Here is an 18,540-nt window from a genome sequence, read left to right as displayed (position 1 = left end):
GTGATATGCACCCACCCCTCATATGTCTCTGTCCACTGCTGGGAGTGATCTGCACCCACCCCTCATATGTCTGTCCACTGCTGGGAGTCCTCTGCACCCACCCCTCACATGTCTCTGTCCACTGCTGGGAGTCCTCTGCACCCACCCGTCACATGTGTCTGTCCACTGCTGGGAGTCCTCTGCACCCCCCCCTCACATGTCTCTGGCCACTGCTGGGAGTGATATGCACCCACCCCTCATATGTCTGTCCACTGCTGAGAGTCCTCTGCACCCACCCCTCACATGTCTCTGTCCACTGCTGGGAGTGATATGCACCCACCGCTCATATGTCTGTCCACTGCTGGGAGTCCTCTGCACCCACCCCTCACATGTCTCTGTCCACTGCTGGGAGTCCTCTGCACCCACTCCTCACATGTGTCTGTCCACTGCTTGGAGTCCTCTGCACCCACCCCTCACATGTCTCTGGCCACTGCTGGGAGTGATATGCACCGACCCCTCATAGGTCTGTCCACTGCTGGGAGTCCTCTGCACCCACCCCTCACATGTCTCTGTCCACTGCTGGGAGTGATATGCACCCACCCCTCATATGTCTGTCCACTGCTGGGAGTCCTCTGCACCCACTCCTCACATGTCTCTGTCCACTGCTGGGAGTCCTCTGCACCCACCCTTCACATGTGTCTGTCCACTGCTGGGAGTCCTCTGCACCCACCCCTCACATGTCTCTGTCCACTGCTGGGAGTCCTCTGAACCAACCCCTCACATGTGTCTGTCCACTGCTGGGAGTCCTCTACACCCACCCCTCACATGTCTCTGTCCACTGCTGGGAGTGATATGCACCCACCCCTCATATATCTCTGTCCACTGCTGGGAGTGATCTGCACCCACCCCTCATATGTCTGTCCACTGCTGGGAGTCCTCTGCACCCACCCCTCACATGTCTCTGTCCACTGCTGGGAGTCCTCTGCACCCACCCCTCACATGTGTCTGTCCACTGCTGGGAGTCCTCTGCACCCCCCCTCACATGTCTCTGGCCACTGCTGGGAGTGATATGCACCCACCCCTCATATGTCTGTCCACTGCTGGGAGTCCTCTGCACCCACCCCTCACATGTCTCTGTCCACTTCTGGGAGTCCTCTGCAACCACCCCTCACATGTGTCGGTCCACTGCTGGGAGTCCTCTGCACCCACCCCTCATATGTCTCTGTCCACTGCTGGGAGTGAGATGCACCCACCCCTCATATGTCTGTCCACTGCTGGGAGTCCTCTGCACCCACCCCTCACATGTCTCTGTCCACTGCTGGGAGTCCTCTGCACCCACTCCTCACATTTGTCTGTCCACTGCTGGGAGTCCTCTGCACCCATCACTCACATGTCTCTGTCCACTGCTGGGAGTGATATGCACCCACCCCTCATATGTCTGGGCACTGCTGGGAGTGATCTGCACCCACCCCTCACATGTCTCTGGGCACTGCTGGGAGTCCTCTGCACCCACCCCTCATATGTCTCTGTCCACTGCTGGGAGTGATATGCACCCACCCCTCACATGTTTCTTCCACTGCTGGGAGTCCTCTGCACCCACCCGTCACATGTGTCTGTCCACTGCTGGGAGTCCTCTGCACCCCCCCTCACATGTCTCTGGCCACTGCTGGGAGTGATATGCACCCACCCTTCATATGTCTGTCCACTGCTGAGAGTCCTCTGCACCCACCCCTCACATGTCTCTGTCCACTGCTGGGAGTGATATGCACCCACCGCTCATATGTCTGTCCACTGCTGGGAGTCCTCTGCACCCACCCCTCACATGTCTCTGTCCACTGCTGGGAGTCCTCTGCACCCACTCCTCACATGTGTCTGTCCACTGCTTGGAGTCCTCTGCACCCACCCCTCACATGTCTCTGGCCACTGCTGGGAGTGATATGCACCGACCCCTCATAGGTCTGTCCACTGCTGGGAGTCCTCTGCACCCACCCCTCACATGTCTCTGTCCACTGCTGGGAGTGATATGCACCCACCCCTCATATGTCTGTCCACTGCTGGGAGTCCTCTGCACCCACTCCTCACATGTCTCTGTCCACTGCTGGGAGTCCTCTGCACCCACCCCTCACATGTGTCTGTCCACTGCTGGGAGTCGCCTGCACCCACCCCTCACATGTCTCTGTCCACTGCTGGGAGTCCTCTGCACCAACCCCTCACATGTGTCTGTCCACTGCTGGGAGTCCTCTACACCCACCCCTCACATGTCTCTGTCCACTGCTGGGATTGATATGCACCCACCCCTCATATGTCTCTGTCCACTGCTGGGAGTGATCTGCACCCACCCCTCATATGTCTGTCCACTGCTGGGAGTCCTCTGCACCCACCCCTCACATGTCTCTGTCCACTGCTGGGAGTCCTCTGCACCCACCCCTCACATGTCTCTGTCCACTGCTGGGAGTCCTCTGCACCCCCCCTTACATGTCTCTGGCCACTGCTGGGAGTGATATGCACCCACCCCTCATATGTCTGTCCACTGCTGGGAGTCCTCTGCACCCACCCCTCACATGTCTCTGTCCACTGCTGGGAGTGATATGCACCCACCCCTCATATGTCTGTCCACTGCTGGGAGTCCTCTGCACCCACTCCTCACATGTCTCTGTCCACTGCTGGGAGTCCTCTGCACCCACCCCTCACATGTGTCTGTCCACTGCTGGGAGTCCTCTGCACCCACCCCTCATATGTCTCTGTCCACTGCTGGGAGTGATATGCACCCACCCCTCACATGTTTCTTCCACTGCTGGGAGTCCTCTGCACCCACCCGTCACATGTGTCTGTCCACTGCTGGGAGTCCTCTGCACCCCCCCCTCACATGTCTCTGGCCACTGCTGGGAGTGATATGCACCCACCCCTCATATGTCTGTCCACTGCTGAGAGTCCTCTGCACCCACCCCTCACATGTCTCTGTCCACTGCTGGGAGTGATATGCACCCACCGCTCATATGTCTGTCCACTGCTGGGAGTCCTCTGCACCCACCCCTCACATGTCTCTGTCCACTGCTGGGAGTCCTCTGCACCCACCCCTCATATGTCTGTCCACTGCTGGGAGTCCTCTGCACCCACTCCTCACATGTCTCTGTCCACTGCCGGGAGTCCTCTGCACCCACCCCTCACATGTGTCTGTCCACTGCTGGGAGTCGCCTGCACCCACCCCTCACATGTCTCTGTCCACTGCTGGGAGTCCTCTGCACCAACCCCTCACATGTGTCTGTCCACTGCTGGGAGTCCTCTACACCCACCCCTCACATGTCTCTGTCCACTGCTGGGAGTGATATGCACCCACCCCTCATATGTCTCTGTCCACTGCTGGGAGTGATCTGCACCCACCCCTCATATGTCTGTCTACTGCTGGGAGTCCTCTGCACCCACCCCTCACATGTCTCTGTCCACTGCTGGGAGTCCTCTGCAACCACCCCTCACATGTGTCTGTCCACTGCTGGGAGTCCTCTGCACCCCCCTTCACATGTCTCTGGCCACTGCTGGGAGTGATATGCACCCACCCCTCATATGTCTGTCCACTGCTGGGAGTCCTCTGCACCCACCCCTCACATGTCTCTGTCCACTGCTGGGAGTGATATGCACCCACCCCTCATATGTCTGTCCACTGCTGGGAGTCCTCTGCACCCACTCCTCACATGTCTCTGTCCACTGCTGGGAGTCCTCTGCACCCACCCCTCACATGTGTCTGTCCACTGCTGGGAGTCCTCTGCACCCACCCCTCACATGTCTCTGTCCACTGCTGGGAGTCCTCTGCACCAACCCCTCACATGTGTCTGTCCACTGCTGGGAGTCCTCTACACCCACCCCTCACATGTCTCTGTCCACTGCTGGGAGTGATATGCACCCACCCCTCATATGTCTCTGTCCACTGCTGGGAGTGATCTGCACCCACCCCTCATATGTCTGTCCACTGCTGGGAGTCCTCTGCACCCACCCCTCACATGTCTCTGTCCACTGCTGGGAGTCCTCTGCACCCACCCCTCACATGTGTCTGTCCACTGCTGGGAGTCCTCTGCACCCCCCCTCACATGTCTCTGGCCACTGCTGGGAGTGATATGCACCCACCCCTCATATGTCTGTCCACTGCTGGGAGTCCTCTGCACCCACCCCTCACATGTCTCTGTCCACTTCTGGGAGTCCTCTGCAACCACCCCTCACATGTGTCTGTCCACTGCTGGGAGTCCTCTGCACCCACCCCTCATATGTCTCTGTCCACTGCTGGGAGTGATATGCACCCACCCCTCATATGTCTGTCCACTGCTGGGAGTCCTCTGCACCCACCCCTCACATGTCTCTGTCCACTGCTGGGAGTCCTCTGCACCCACTCCTCACATGTGTCTGTCCACTGCTGGGAGTCCTCTGCACCCATCACTCACATGTCTCTGTCCACTGCTGGGAGTGATATGCACCCACCCCTCATATGTCTGGGCACTGCTGGGAGTGATCTGCACCCACCCCTCACATGTCTCTGGGCACTGCTGGGAGTCCTCTGCAACCACCCCTCACATGTGTCTGTCCACTGCTGGGAGTCCTCTGCACCCACCCCTCATATGTCTCTGTCCACTGCTGGGAGTGATATGCACCCACCCCTCATATGTCTGTCCACTGCTGGGAGTCCTCTGCACCCACTCCTCACATGTCTCTGTCCACTGCTGGGAGTCCTCTGCACCCACCCCTCACATGTGTCTGTCCACTGCTGGGAGTCCTCTGCACCCACCCCTCACATGTCTCTGTCCACTGCTGGGAGTCCTCTGCACCCACCCCTCACATGTCTCTGTCCACTGCTGGGAGTGATATGCACCCACCCCTCATATATCTGGGCACTGCTGGGAGTGATCTGCACCCACCCCTCACATGTCTCTGGGCACTGCTGGTATTCCTCTGCACCCACCCCTCACATGTTCCTGTCCACTGCTGGGAGTCCTCTGCACCCACCCCTCACATGTCTCTGGGCACTGCTGGTATTCCTCTGCACCCACCCCTCACATGTCTCTTTCCACTGCTGGGAGAGATATGCACCCACCCCTCATATGTCTCTGTCCAATGCTGGGAGTGATCTGCACCCACCCCTCATATGTCTGTCCACTGCTGGGAGTCCTCTGCACCCACCCCTCACATGTCTCTGTCGACTGCTGGGAGTCCTCTGCACCCACCCGTCACATGTGTCTGTCCACTGCTGGGAGTCCTCTGCACCCCCCCTCACATGTCTCTGGCCACTGCTGGGAGTGATATGCACCCACCCCTCATAGGTCTGTCCACTGCTGGGAGTCCTCTGCACCCACCCCTCACATGTCTCTGTCCACTGCTGGGAGTGATATGCACCCACCCCTCATATGTCTGTCCACTGCTGGGAGTCCTCTGCACCCACCCCTCACATGTCTCTGTCCACTGCTGGGAGTGATATGCTCCCACCCCTCATATGTCTGTCCACTGCAGGGAGTCCTCTGCATCCACCCCTCACATGTCTCTGTCCACTGCTGGGAGTCCTCTGCACCCACTCCTCACATGTCTCTGTCCACTGCTGGGAGTCCTCTGCACCCACCCCTCACATGTCTCTGGCCACTGCTGGGAGTGATATGCACCGACCCCTCATAGGTCTGTCCACTGCTGGGAGTCCTCTGCACCCACCCCACACATGTCTCTGTGCACTGCTGGGAGTGATATGCACCCACCCCTCATATGTCTGTCCACTGCTGGGAGTCCTCTGCACCCACCCCTCACATGTCTCTGTCCACTTCTGGGAGTCCTCTGCACCCACCCCTCACATGTGTCTGTCCACTGCTGGGAGTCCTCTGCACCCACCCCTCACATGTCTCTAGGCACTGCTGGTATTCCTCTGCACCCACCTCTCACATGTCTCCGTCCACTGCTGGGAGTGATATGCACCCACCCCTCATATGTCTTTGTCCACTGCTGGGAGTGATCAGCACCCACCCCTCATATGTCTGTCCACTGCTGGGAGTCCTCTGCACCCACCCCTCATATGTCTCTGTCCACTGCTGGGAGTTGTTAGAAATGAGGGGGCTCTGGTTGAAGCAGGTGTGAACCCACAACAAGCAGGGACCCTTTACTTCTTGTCAGGGCGAAGGATGACTCCCCAGAATAACCTCTGCTCACCCTCTAGGTGCGTGGCGCGAGCAGTCTAGGCTAAGTCTCAGGCGTACACGGTTAAGCAACTGCAATTACACATACAGTAAACCCCTTGCATGCACCACAAATGGACACCAATCAGGAAGTATATAAAAATAAGCTTTTATGTAGTTTCAGCAGATTCAAATACCAGGCCCAGTAACGTTAAACTGATGGGGCCACAATTCTTAGGAATACAGTAAAGTCTCTTTGTTACGGAAAGTTCTTTAGGCGGGCACAAGGTAACTGTGGGCCTCAGCGCACTTCGTGCTGAGGTGGCGACCGGGAAGCACACGGCAGATGACTGGGAAATCAGAACGTTGCGGACCCTGGATCCGATGCGAGTTCGCGGTCGAGTTCGTAAGTACAGTACCTTGTTTCTTGACGCAAAGGCGGGTGCAGGATTTCAGCGGCTCTTCGACAGAAGGGCGAGGCGGCGTCCGAGGCTCCCACACTTCACGATGGGGGTCGGATCTTCAGGCTCACGACAAGAGCGGGTGTTGCAGGTGGCGGTTGAACAAAGCGGGGCAGCCGGGCACGCAGATACGTCCGGGCCGTCCGAGGCTTGGAGATGCTCACCACGCCGATTCCGGCGGGAGGGTGAAGGTGCACAGTGAGCCTCCAGCGAGCGGGGTGACAGGGGCAGCCCAGCACAGCGTAGGGGGAGCGGCTCCAATCGAGCGAGGCTCTTCCCAAGGCGGGGGCGGCTAAGCAGTCCTGGTCAAGGCTCAGGGAGGGACTGGGGCACGAGGGTCACAGCTCCGGCGAGGGAAAGGACACCACAGTCCAGTGGCAGGCGAGTGAAGATCAGGTAGAGCCCAATGGTCCTGGGGCTCAGTTCAGGGGGCAAGCTCAGTTCCAAGCCCTAGGAGATCGTTTTGGAAAAGCACAAGTCTTGAAAGTCAAAATAAAGCAAAGTCTTCAGCAACAGTTTCTCTTCTCCCCTTTGGCAGCAAGGTCACCACTGCAGGCCAATACCCCAGGATAGGGACAGTCTTCCTCCTACAGCTTTACCGGTGCCTCCTCCTCAGGCAGAGATTCTTCTTGGTCAAAAGCGGATCTAGTTTCTCAGGAGCAGGGCTCCTACATTTATTCAGCAAATCTTTTGTTCTCCCAGGCCAGGGGGGCCCTTGCCTAGTCCAGTCCGGTTTCTGAGCACTTTGTTTACGCGATGCAGGCTTCTTCTTTCAGAGTGCAGGGCAGAGTCATCAGACGCTCCACAGGGGGCGGAGCCGGCATTGAGGTAGCAGAGCACTGTCCTATTCAGAGCCTATGAGCACTCCTCCCACCCATCTACCTGTCGATTGTCCTATTCACCACGAGGCTACCTAGCCCTGCCCATCTGGGTTCCCCCACCCCTGTCACTCACACCAGCCAGACATCAGATACACATCACGCAGAGGCGGGCTGAAATGTTTAGGCAAGCAAAGGCCAGCTTTCTTAAAGCGGCATTTGCAAACCCGGAATATTAAAATAAACCTTGCGAAAAGATGTACCTTATTATTCCGAGTTCAGGCATACTAAACTCGATCTCCTACCATGTTCCCTGGGTCGGTTAGGATCATAGGGTGTAACAATCCAGGCCGCCCATACTGGCCTATGAGAGCAGGGTAGCCTTGCAGTAGTGAACAACAAGATGGCGGTAATTCACTACTAGGACATGCCACGCATCTAGGCTTGTCCTACCTTAGGCTCACAACGCACCCTGCCCGTGGGCCTACCAGAGGGGTAACTAACATGCAGCTAAGGGAAGGTTTCAGGGACCGGCAAGTGTGGGCACTTGCCAGTCAGCATGTCAGTACCAGACTGCACGCAGGTTCTGCGATGGCAGACCTCAGACATATTTTACCGGCCGCTTCTGTGGGTGGCACAACCCGTGCTGCAAGCCCACCAGCGGTGTTTGCCTTTACGTGCCCTGGCGCTCCTGGCGCACTTTACTGGGGTCTGACAGTAAATCAAACAATCTAATCATGGAATCCAACCAACATATACAATTTACAAGGGAGCACTCGCACCGCGACACTGGTTGGCAGTGGCACAGCACGCTGAGCGGCCAACACCATAAAAGCACATGAGGCACAGCGACAAAAAGAGGAAGGGAGACTCACGCCAAGGTGCCAGGTCTAACACGTGTCCCCTCCAGCTGAAAAGTGGGGAGAACTACCCTACCCCAGGGAGTTCCTCATCACTAAGGCGGAAAAATCTGGACAGACCGTCAGCATTGGCGTGATCTGTACCAGGGCGATGTTCCACCGTGAAATCCATACCCTGTAGGGAAATGGACCACCTCAACAGCTTTGGATTCTCACCCCTCATATGCATCAACCATCTGAGGGGCCTGTGGTCCGTCTGAACCCGGAAGTGAGACCCAAACAAGTAGGGTCTTAGCTTCTTCAGCGCCCAGACCACAGCAAATGCCTCACGCTCAATAGCACTCCACCTCTGTTCCCGTGGAAGTAACCTCCTGCTAAGAAAGGCTACGGGTTGATCTAGGCCCTCCTCATTAATCTGTGAAAGAACAGCCCCCACACCATGCTCTGAAGCGTCTGTCTGAACGATAAACTCTTTGGAGAAGTTGGGAGCCAAGAGCACGGGCGCCGTGCACATAGCAGTTTTCAAGGCCTCAAAAGCTTTCTGACAGGTGTCAGTCCAAATCACTTTCCTGGGCTGCTTCTTCGAAGTCAGCGCTGTCAAGGGGGCAACCATGTTGCCATACCCCTTGACAAACCTCCTGTAGTACCCAGTGAGACCTAGGAAGGCTCTCACCTCTGTCTGGGTTTTGGGCGCCTCCCAATTCAGGATGGTTTCTATCTTGGGCTAAAGGGGTGCCACCTGGCCACTCCCAACTTGGTGTCCCAAGTACACCACGGAACCCTGCCCGATCTGGCACTTACTTGCCTTGATCGTGAGGCCTGCCTTGCGCAGCGCCATCAACACTTCCCAGAGGTGTCGCAGGTGTTCTTCCCAAGTGGAGCTGAACACCGCAATGTCATCCAGGTAGGCTGCACTGAACGAATCCAGCCCAGCCAACACCTGGTTGACCAATCTCTGGAAGGTGCCAGGGGCATTCTTCATCCCAAATGGCATAACCCGGAACTGGTAGTGCCCATCTGGGGTGGAAAATGCTGACCTCTCTTTGGCCCCCTCGGTCAAGGCGATCTGCCAATACCCAGACGTTAAATCAAACGTGCTGAGGTATTTGGCAGCCCCTAGCCGATCGATGAGCTCATCAGCTCTGGGGATGGGGTGTGCGTCGGTCCTAGTGACTGAATTGAGTCCTCTGTAGTCCACACAGAACCGGAGTTCGGGTGTGGCTCCCGGCGCTGCAGCCTTTGGGACCAAGACCACGGGGCTGGCCCAAGGACTGCTAGAAGATTCAATTACCCCGAGTGCAAACATCTTGGAGACCTCCTCCTTGATGTATGTCCTCACCCTGTCAGTCACCCGGTAGGCCTTGTGCCTACAGGTGTACTGTCCCCAGTGTCCACATCATGGAGGCACCAATCAGTGACACCAGGGACCAGGGAAAACAGATCAGAAAATTGTCCCAGAAACTGGCGACAATCATTCTGTTGCTCAGGGGTCAGGGTGGAAGAGAGGATGACACCATCCACTGACCCATCTTGCTCCTTGGCTGACAGGAGGTCAGGAAGAGGTTCTGTCTCCTCTTCCATTCCAGCATCTGTTGCCAAGAGCATGCCCACTTGGGACCTCTCCAAGTGGGGCTTGAGGCGGTTGACATGTAGGACCCTTAAGGGGTTCCTAGGAGACTTCAGGTCAACCACGTAGGTAACAGGACTCTTGCGCTCCACCACCTCAAAGGGACCGGTCCACTTATCCTGGAGCGCACACGGCTCCACGGGGGCCAAGACCCATACTTTCTGTCCAGGCTGAAGCTCTACCAGAGTGGCATTCTGGTCGTACCACCGCTTCATCTCCTCCTGGCTGGCTTCCAGATTTGCCTCAGCAAGTTGCCTGAATCGCCTAGTCTGATTCCTGAAGGCCAGCATGTAACTATATACATTCTGGAGAGGTTTCCTGGGAGATTGCTTCCAGCCTTCCTTGACCAGACTTAGAGGTCCTCTGACCGGGTGACCATACAGAAGCTCAAAGGGACTGAACCCCAGAGACTTCTGTGGCACCTCACGGTAAGCAAAGAGAAGGCATGGTAAGAGGACGTCCCACTTACGCCTCATGGGTCCTTCTAGGCCCATTATCATGCCTTTGAGGGTTCGGTTGAATCTCTCAACCAACCCGTTTCCTTGGGGGTGGTAAGGTGTGGTGAACTTGTAGGTTACACCACACTCTTGCCAAAGAGATTTCATGTACTTGGACATGAAATTGGTACCTCGGTCAGACACCACCTCTAGAGGGAATCCCACTCGGGAGAAAATTCCCATCAGTGCACGTCCCACCACGGGGGCCGTCACTGTCCTCAGAGGAATGGCTTCCGGGTACCGGGTGGCATGGTCCACCAGGACCAGGATGAACCTATTGCCCATCTCTGTCCTGGGGTCCAGTGGCCCTACAATGTCAATCCCCACTCGCTGGAATGGGGTACCGACTGTGGTGACCAAATATTAATATATGATTAGCACAGTATATCTAAAACCAGTCCGCTTAGTTTTAGCCTAACCAATAGTCCGAAACTCCTGTTAGGCCTAATGCGATAAAAGGGCCGGGAGCAGAACGACGGCCATTTTGGTTTGAGGCTCCCTCGTTGTTCGGTCACATGGTCTTTTCTGTCCACCATTTACCCTTAGTTTATCATGCTCTGGTTAGGATGAAGTAATCGAGTTAAATATATAGTTAAGCCCAGTGTATCTAATATGTCTAATCAATATGAAGTCGCAGTTTGTTATTCATGTGCTGCAACCCACTGAGCTATCTTTGTAATGTGCAAGCTTCAGGTGTATAGAATTGTTTCTGTAATGTGGAAGCTTCTATCTTATTCTTGCCTTCTCAGTAAGAGACTTGTTATGCTGCATTGCTTTCCTCCAGCTAAGTCTATAATATGGATGTTTCTGTATGTTTCTGTTATAAGAAATAGAAGCTTGTTAATGGCAGAAAAGACCTCTGATGCAGACATTTGTTCTGTAGCTCCGTGCATGGCACAATCCCCCTCCCTCTTGGAGTGTGATTTACTAAGAGCAGCTGAAAGTAAACGGTCTGAGGCCCCAAGGCCGAGTTGTGAGATAAGCACATTCCTGTGCCTGAGCTGAGCTAATTATGTGCGCCAAATATGGGTCTTCCTCTCCTCCGAGCCAACTTGTAGATTTCCATGTGCTGACTTCATGTGTTCACTGAAAGTATATCTGTCCGGTTTTGACTGTAAGTCTGCAGTCTTCTCCGCGCACCTCGAGGGGTGAGGATGTGAGAGGCTCCTCTGGCCAGAGTCCCTTTGTATAATAAATGATTGTCCCTTCTTCACTGCCAACTGACTGATTATTGATAATTGGTAATTGGGAATGGACTATTGGTAAGTGTGGTCCTATGGTAAAATAATTGAAATACAACACGACCACAGGGAATGGCTGGAGTGGAGCCTTCTGCTTCCTTCCACTCTTTCCACTTGCCTGGCAAGTCTGGCAGGTCCTGCAGTGAGTATCTGAACTCCTGCGCATTTGAGGCCAATAAAAGTGGGTGACAAGCCTTTCAAAGGTCTTATCCTGCCCCAAATGCCCTGCCAATGGCACATCGTGAGCCAGCCCCAGTAGGAAACTCTGAAGTCCTGGGGTACCACCAGCGCACGGGCTGACCCAGGCTCAGCAACCTTAGGCTCTGTATATAGGAGGTCGTTCTCCCAGTAAACAAAATGTGATCCTGACCGATCACTTGCGGCCTGGTCTGCAGCCTGCTGCCGCATACCCACGAGAGAAGGGCACTCCTTCTGTGCCTTGCAAAAGTCCTCCCTGGTGGGACCCCCTTCCTGCTGCCAATGGGTCAGCTCCGGCAGGTCTCCCAGTTCAGCTATCTGCTCCCCTGTAGGCTCCAGGGCATCCCCCTCAAGGTCTGCTTCCTCATGGACCGTGGGAACTTCAGGGGCCGGCTTCCCGCGCCCCTTGCTCCTTCTCTCTGAGGCCGGTTCCTGGGCCTCCCTCTCAGGCTCCAGGACCTCTTGAGTACCTCTACTGGCTGCCATGGACCGTGTGGTGACACACGCCCAATCCGGCATACGCAACATCTCCAGGTGAGCACTCCGCTCCACCTTAGCCCAAGGTGAGCTCTCCAAATCGTTCCCTAACAAACAGTCTACAGGCATGGCGGGCCTCACAGCTACCTGAAGAGTACCAGAGACCCCCCCCACTCAAAGGGAACCTGAGCCACCTTGCAGTGCCTCTCTGTGTTGTCAGCGGCAACAACGGGATAGAATGCATTGGGGACCACCTGCTCCTGAGACACCGGGTGACACCTGACAGCTGTCACACTGGCTCCTGTATCTCTAAGAGCTTCCACTCTATGGTCATTTATGGTCACCCACTGCCTGTACTTCTTAGTGTTCTCAGGCAGCTGGGTTGGAGGGACCACTTCACGGTCTCCTAGCGAGACCAGGGACATCTCGGCGGGACCCCACCCACCTTGGACATCCCTCTCCCCCCCCAAGGCTACACTAGTCACCTGCCGGGGTGGAGCACCAGTGGGTGCTGGTTTACCAAACAATGGACACTTTACATCAGAGGCAAAATGCCCCAAATTGTTACACCTGTAACATCGGACGGGCCCCTTCTGAACAGGAGGACCTGTCGGGGCCCCGGTCGGTTTCTGGGGTGGGGGAGGCTGAGAACCCTTCCCTTGGTTCCCTTGGGGACTACTTTGGGGCCCTTTTTGGAACTGCTTCTGTTTACCCCTGTCCCCCCCACTATTCTGCTGGGGACCCTGCCCACCTTTGGCGGAATCTCCCACGGTACCCTTGTGGACCCTGGTATTGACCCAGCGGTCAGCCTCCTCAGCAAGCTTCCTAGGGTTAGTCAGCCTACTATCTATCAGGTGCTGGCGTAGCTCAGGAAAACAATTACTGGACAAGTGCTCCCATGCCATTAAATCAAGAAGCCCTTGATAATCATTTTCCTTACTACCCTTTACCCAACCATCCAGCGCTCTGCAAAAGAAAGTCACATACTCCACATACGTACTATTGGGAATCTTAGTGCAACCCCTGAACCTCTGTCTATATAACTCAGGGGTCAACCCATACCTAGTCATCAAGGCTTCCTTCATATGGGCGTAAGAATTATGAACATCAGCAGGTAAATCTAACAGTGTGTCCCACCCTTCACTCAGGAACCGTCCCCACAACCCCGCTCCCCAATCTCTCTCAGGGACCCGGTGGGAAGACTTGGCTACCTCGTAGGCTCTGAACCACTGCCCTTTGTCGTCATTCTTGAAGAACTCCTTCACTACATCCTTGGGAATATAAACTCTTGGTTCCGCCGGTACTGGCGGTGTGCTGCCACCAGAGGGATTAAGCTCCAAACTTTTTGCTTTCAGCTCCAGCTCCCTCACCTTCATGTCATGCTCTAATTGTAGTTTCTTTTCTTCCATGGCTAATCTTTGTTTTTCCATATCCATCTGCCCATGAAGTTTTGCCATTTCCACTTCGTGTGCCCGAGTTGCTGCCCTGTCTGCCAACTCTTCTGGCGACAGGCCTCTGCCAAACTCATGGACACTTTCTGGTGGAACCATTTCCACCTGATTCTCTGGTGCCATTGACTCATACCAGGCCCTCAGCGCCTTCACGAGTTGGGTCTTGTTTTTCAATCCAGTTTGGGCAATTCTGAACTTGGAGCAAAAACCTTTCAATTCTTCATTTGTATAGCCCTCAAGTGCGCCTTCTCCCCAATCTATATCATCTAATCCAGAGATTATAGAGGCTGCCCTTCCGGCGGGGAGTGAACCAGGCATGGCTTAAACAACGGAGATTCTTGGCAAAACAAAAACAAATTCTAGTCTTGTGGCTGTGTTACTGGTCTGCTCTCACTACGTGGTGATCAGTGATTCACTATACGCAAACCACAAATGCAAATCCGTAAATCCTCACCGCTGCCACCAATGTTAGAAATGAGGGGGCTCTGGTTGACGCAGGTGTGAACCCACAACAAGCAGGGACCCTTTACTTCTTGTCAGGGCGAAGGATGACTCCCCAGAATAACCCCTGCTCACCCTCTAGGTGCGTGGCGCGAGCAGTCTAGGCTAAGTCTCAGGCGTACACGGTTAAGCAACTGCAATTACACATACAGTAAACCCCTTGCATGCACCACAAACGGACACCAATCAGGAAGTATATAAAAATAAGCTTTTATGTAGTTTCAGCAGATTCAAATACCAGGCCCAGTAACGTTAAACTGATGGGGCCACAATTCTTAGGAATACAGTAAAGTCTCTTTGTTACGGAAAGTTCTTTAGGCGGTCACAAGGTAACTGTGGGCCTCAGCGCACTTTGTGCTGAGGCGGCGACCGGGAAGCACACGGCAGATGACAGGGAAATCAGAACGTTGCGGACCCTGGATCCGATGCGAGTTCGCGGTCGAGTTCGTAAGTACAGTACCTTGTTTCTTGACGCAAAGGCGGGTGAGGGATTTCAGCGGCTCTTCGACAGAAGGGCGAGGCGGCGTCCGAGGCTCCCACACTTCACGATGGGGGTCGGATCTTCAGGCTCACGACAAGAGCGGGTGTTGCAGGTGGCGGGTGAACAAAGCGGGGTAGCCGGGCACGCAGATACGTCCGGGCCGTCTGAGGCTTGGAGATGCTCACCACGCCGATTCCGGCGGGAGGGTGAAGGTGCACAGCGAGCCTCCAGCGAGCGGGGTGACAGGGGCAGCCCAGCACAGCATAGGGGGAGCGGCTCCGATCGAGCGAGGCTCTTCCCAAGGCGGGGGCGACTAAGCAGTCCTGGTCACGGCTCAAGGAGGGACTGGGGCACGAGGGTCACAGCTCCGGCGAGGGAAAGGACACCACAGTCCAGTGGCAGGCGAGTGAAGATCAGGTAGAGCCCAATGGTCCTGGGGCTCAGTTCAGGGGACAAGCTCAGTTCCAAGCCCTTGGAGATCGTTTTGGAAAAGCACAAGTCTTGAAAGTAAAAATAAAGCAAAGTCTTCAGCAACAGTTTCTCTTCTCCCCTTTGGCAGCAAGGTCACCACTGCAGGCCAATGCCCCAGGATAGGGACAGTCTTCCTCCTACAGCTTTCCCGGTGCCTCCTCCTCAGGCAGAGATTCTTCTTGGTCAAAAGCGGATCTAGTTTCTCAGGAGCAGGGCTCCTACATTTATACAGCAAATCTTTTGTTCTCCCATGCCAGGGGGGCCCTTGCCTAGTCCAGTCCGGTTTCTGAGCACTTTGTTTACGCGATGCAGGCTTCTTCTTTCAGAGTGCAGGGCAGAGTCATCAGACGCTCCACAGGGGGCAGAGCCGGCATTGAGGTAGCAGAGCACTGTCCTATTCAGAGCCTAGGAGCACTCCTCCCACCCATCTACCTGTCGATTGTCCTATTCACCACCAGGCTACCTAGCCCTGCCCATCTGGGTTCCCCCAGCCCTGTCACTCACACCAGCCAGACATCAGATACACATCACGCAGAGGCGGGCTGAAATGTTTAGGCAAGCAAAGGCCAGCTTTCTAAAAGCGGCATTTGCAAACCCGGAATATTAAAATAAACCTTGCGAAAAGATGTACCTTATTATTCCGAGTTCAGGCATACTAAACTCGATCTCCTACCATGTTCCCTGGGTCGGTTAGGATCATAGGGTGTAACAATCCAGGCCGCCCATACTGGCCTATGAGAGCAGGGTAGCCTTGCAGTAGTGAACAACAAGATGGCGGTAATTCCCTACTAGGACATGCCACGCATCTAGGCTTGTCCTACCTTAGGCTCACAACGCACCCTGCCCGTGGGCCTACCAGAGGGGTGACTAACATGCAGCTAAGGGAAGGTTTCAGGGACCGGCAAGTGTGGGCACTTGCCAGTCAGCATGTCAGTACCAGACTGCACGCAGGTTCTGCGATGGCAGACCTCAGACATATTTTACCGGCCGCTTCTGTGGGTGGCACAACCCGTGCTGCAAGCCCACCAGCGGTGTTTGCCTTTACATGCCCTGGCGCTCCTGGCGCACTTTACTGGGGTCTGACAGTAAATCAAACAATCCAATCATGGAATCCAACCAACATATACAATTTACAAGGGAGCACTCGCACCGCGACACTGGTTGGCAGTGGCACAGCGCGCTGAGCAGCCAACACCATAAAAGCACATGAGGCACAGCGACAAAAAGAGGAAGGGAGACTCACGCCAAGGTGCCAGCTCTAACACGTGTCCCCTCCAGCTGAAAAGTGGGGAGAACTACCCTACCCCAGGGAGTTCCTCATCACTAAGGCGGAAAAATCTGGACAGACCGTCAGCATTGGCGTGATCTGTACCAGGGCGATGTTCCACCGTGAAATCCATACCCTGTAGGGAAATGGACCACCTCAACAGCTTTGGATTCTCACCCCTCATATGCATCAACCATCTGAGGGGCCTGTGGTCCGTCTGAACCCGGAAGTGAGACCCAAACAAGTAGGGTCTTAGCTTCTTCAGCGCCCAGACCACAGCAAATGCCTCACGCTCAATAGCACTCCACCTCTGTTCCCGTGGAAGTAACCTCCTGCTAAGAAAGGCTACGGGTTGATCTAGGCCCTCCTCATTAATCTGTGAAAGAACAGCCCCCACACCATGCTCTGAAGCGTCTGTCTGAACGATAAACTCTTTGGAGAAGTTGGGAGCCAAGAGCACGGGCGCCGTGCACATAGCAGTTTTCAAGGCCTCAAAAGCTTTCTGACAGGTGTCAGTCCAAATCACTTTCCTGGGCTGCTTCTTCGAAGTCAGCGCTGTCAAGGGGGCAACCATGTTGCCATACCCCTTGACAAACCTCCTGTAGTACCCAGTGAGACCTAGGAAGGCTCTCACCTCTGTCTGGGTTTTGGGCGCCTCCCAATTCAGGATGGTTTCTATCTTGGGCTAAAGGGGTGCCACCTGGCCACTCCCAACTTGGTGTCCCAAGTACACCACGGAACCCTGCCCGATCTGGCACTTACTTGCCTTGATCGTGAGGCCTGCCTTGCGCAGCGCCATCAACACTTCCCAGAGGTGTCGCAGGTGTTCTTCCCAAGTGGAGCTGAACACCGCAATGTCATCCAGGTAGGCTGCACTGAACGAATCCAGCCCAGCCAACACCTGGTTGACCAATCTCTGGAAGGTGCCAGGGGCATTCTTCATCCCAAATGGCATAACCCGGAACTGGTAGTGCCCATCTGGGGTAGAAAATGCTGACCTCTCTTTGGCCCCCTCGGTCAAGGCGATCTGCCAATACCCAGACGTTAAATCAAACGTGCTGAGGTATTTGGCAGCCCCTAGCCGATCGATGAGCTCATCAGCTCTGGGGATGGGGTGTGCGTCGGTCCTAGTGACTGAATTGAGTCCTCTGTAGTCCACACAGAACCGGAGTTCGGGTGTGGCTCCCGGCGCTGCAGCCTTTGGGACCAAGACCACGGGGCTGGCCCAAGGACTGCTAGAAGATTCAATTACCCCGAGTGCAAACATCTTGGAGACCTCCTCCTTGATGTATGTCCTCACCCTGTCAGTCACCCGGTAGGCCTTGTGCCGCACAGGTGTACTGTCCCCAGTGTCCACATCATGGAGGCACCAATCAGTGACACCAGGGACCAGGGAAAACAGATCAGAAAATTGTCCCAGAAACTGGCGACAATCATTCTGTTGCTCAGGGGTCAGGGTGGAAGAGAGGATGACACCATCCACTGACCCATCTTGCTCCTTGGCTGACAGGAGGTCAGGAAGAGGTTCTGTCTCCTCTTCCATTCCAGCATCTGTTGCCAAGAGCATGCCCACTTGGGACCTCTCCAAGTGGGGCTTGAGGCGGTTGACATGTAGGACCCTTAAGGGGTTCCTAGGAGACTTCAGGTCAACCACGTAGGTAACAGGACTCTTGCGCTCCACCACCTCAAAGGGACCGGTCCACTTATCCTGGAGCGCACACGGCTCCACGGGGGCCAAGACCCATACTTTCTGTCCAGGCTGAAGCTCTACCAGAGTGGCATTCTGGTCGTACCACCGCTTCATCTCCTCCTGGCTGGCTTCCAGATTTGCCTCAGCAAGTTGCCTGAATCGCCTAGTCTGATTCCTGAAGGCCAGCATGTAACTATATACATTCTGGAGAGGTTTCCTGGGAGATTGCTTCCAGCCTTCCTTGACCAGACTTAGAGGTCCTCTGACCGGGTGACCATACAGAAGCTCAAAGGGACTGAACCCCAGAGACTTCTGTGGAACCTCACGGTAAGCAAAGAGAAGGCATGGTAAGAGGACGTCCCACTTACGCCTCATGGGTCCTTC

Source organism: Triturus cristatus, chromosome 1_1 (assembly GCF_964204655.1).
Source record: "Triturus cristatus chromosome 1_1, aTriCri1.1, whole genome shotgun sequence".
Taxonomy (NCBI): domain Eukaryota; kingdom Metazoa; phylum Chordata; class Amphibia; order Caudata; family Salamandridae; genus Triturus; species Triturus cristatus.
This window is presented reverse-complemented; position numbering follows the sequence as displayed.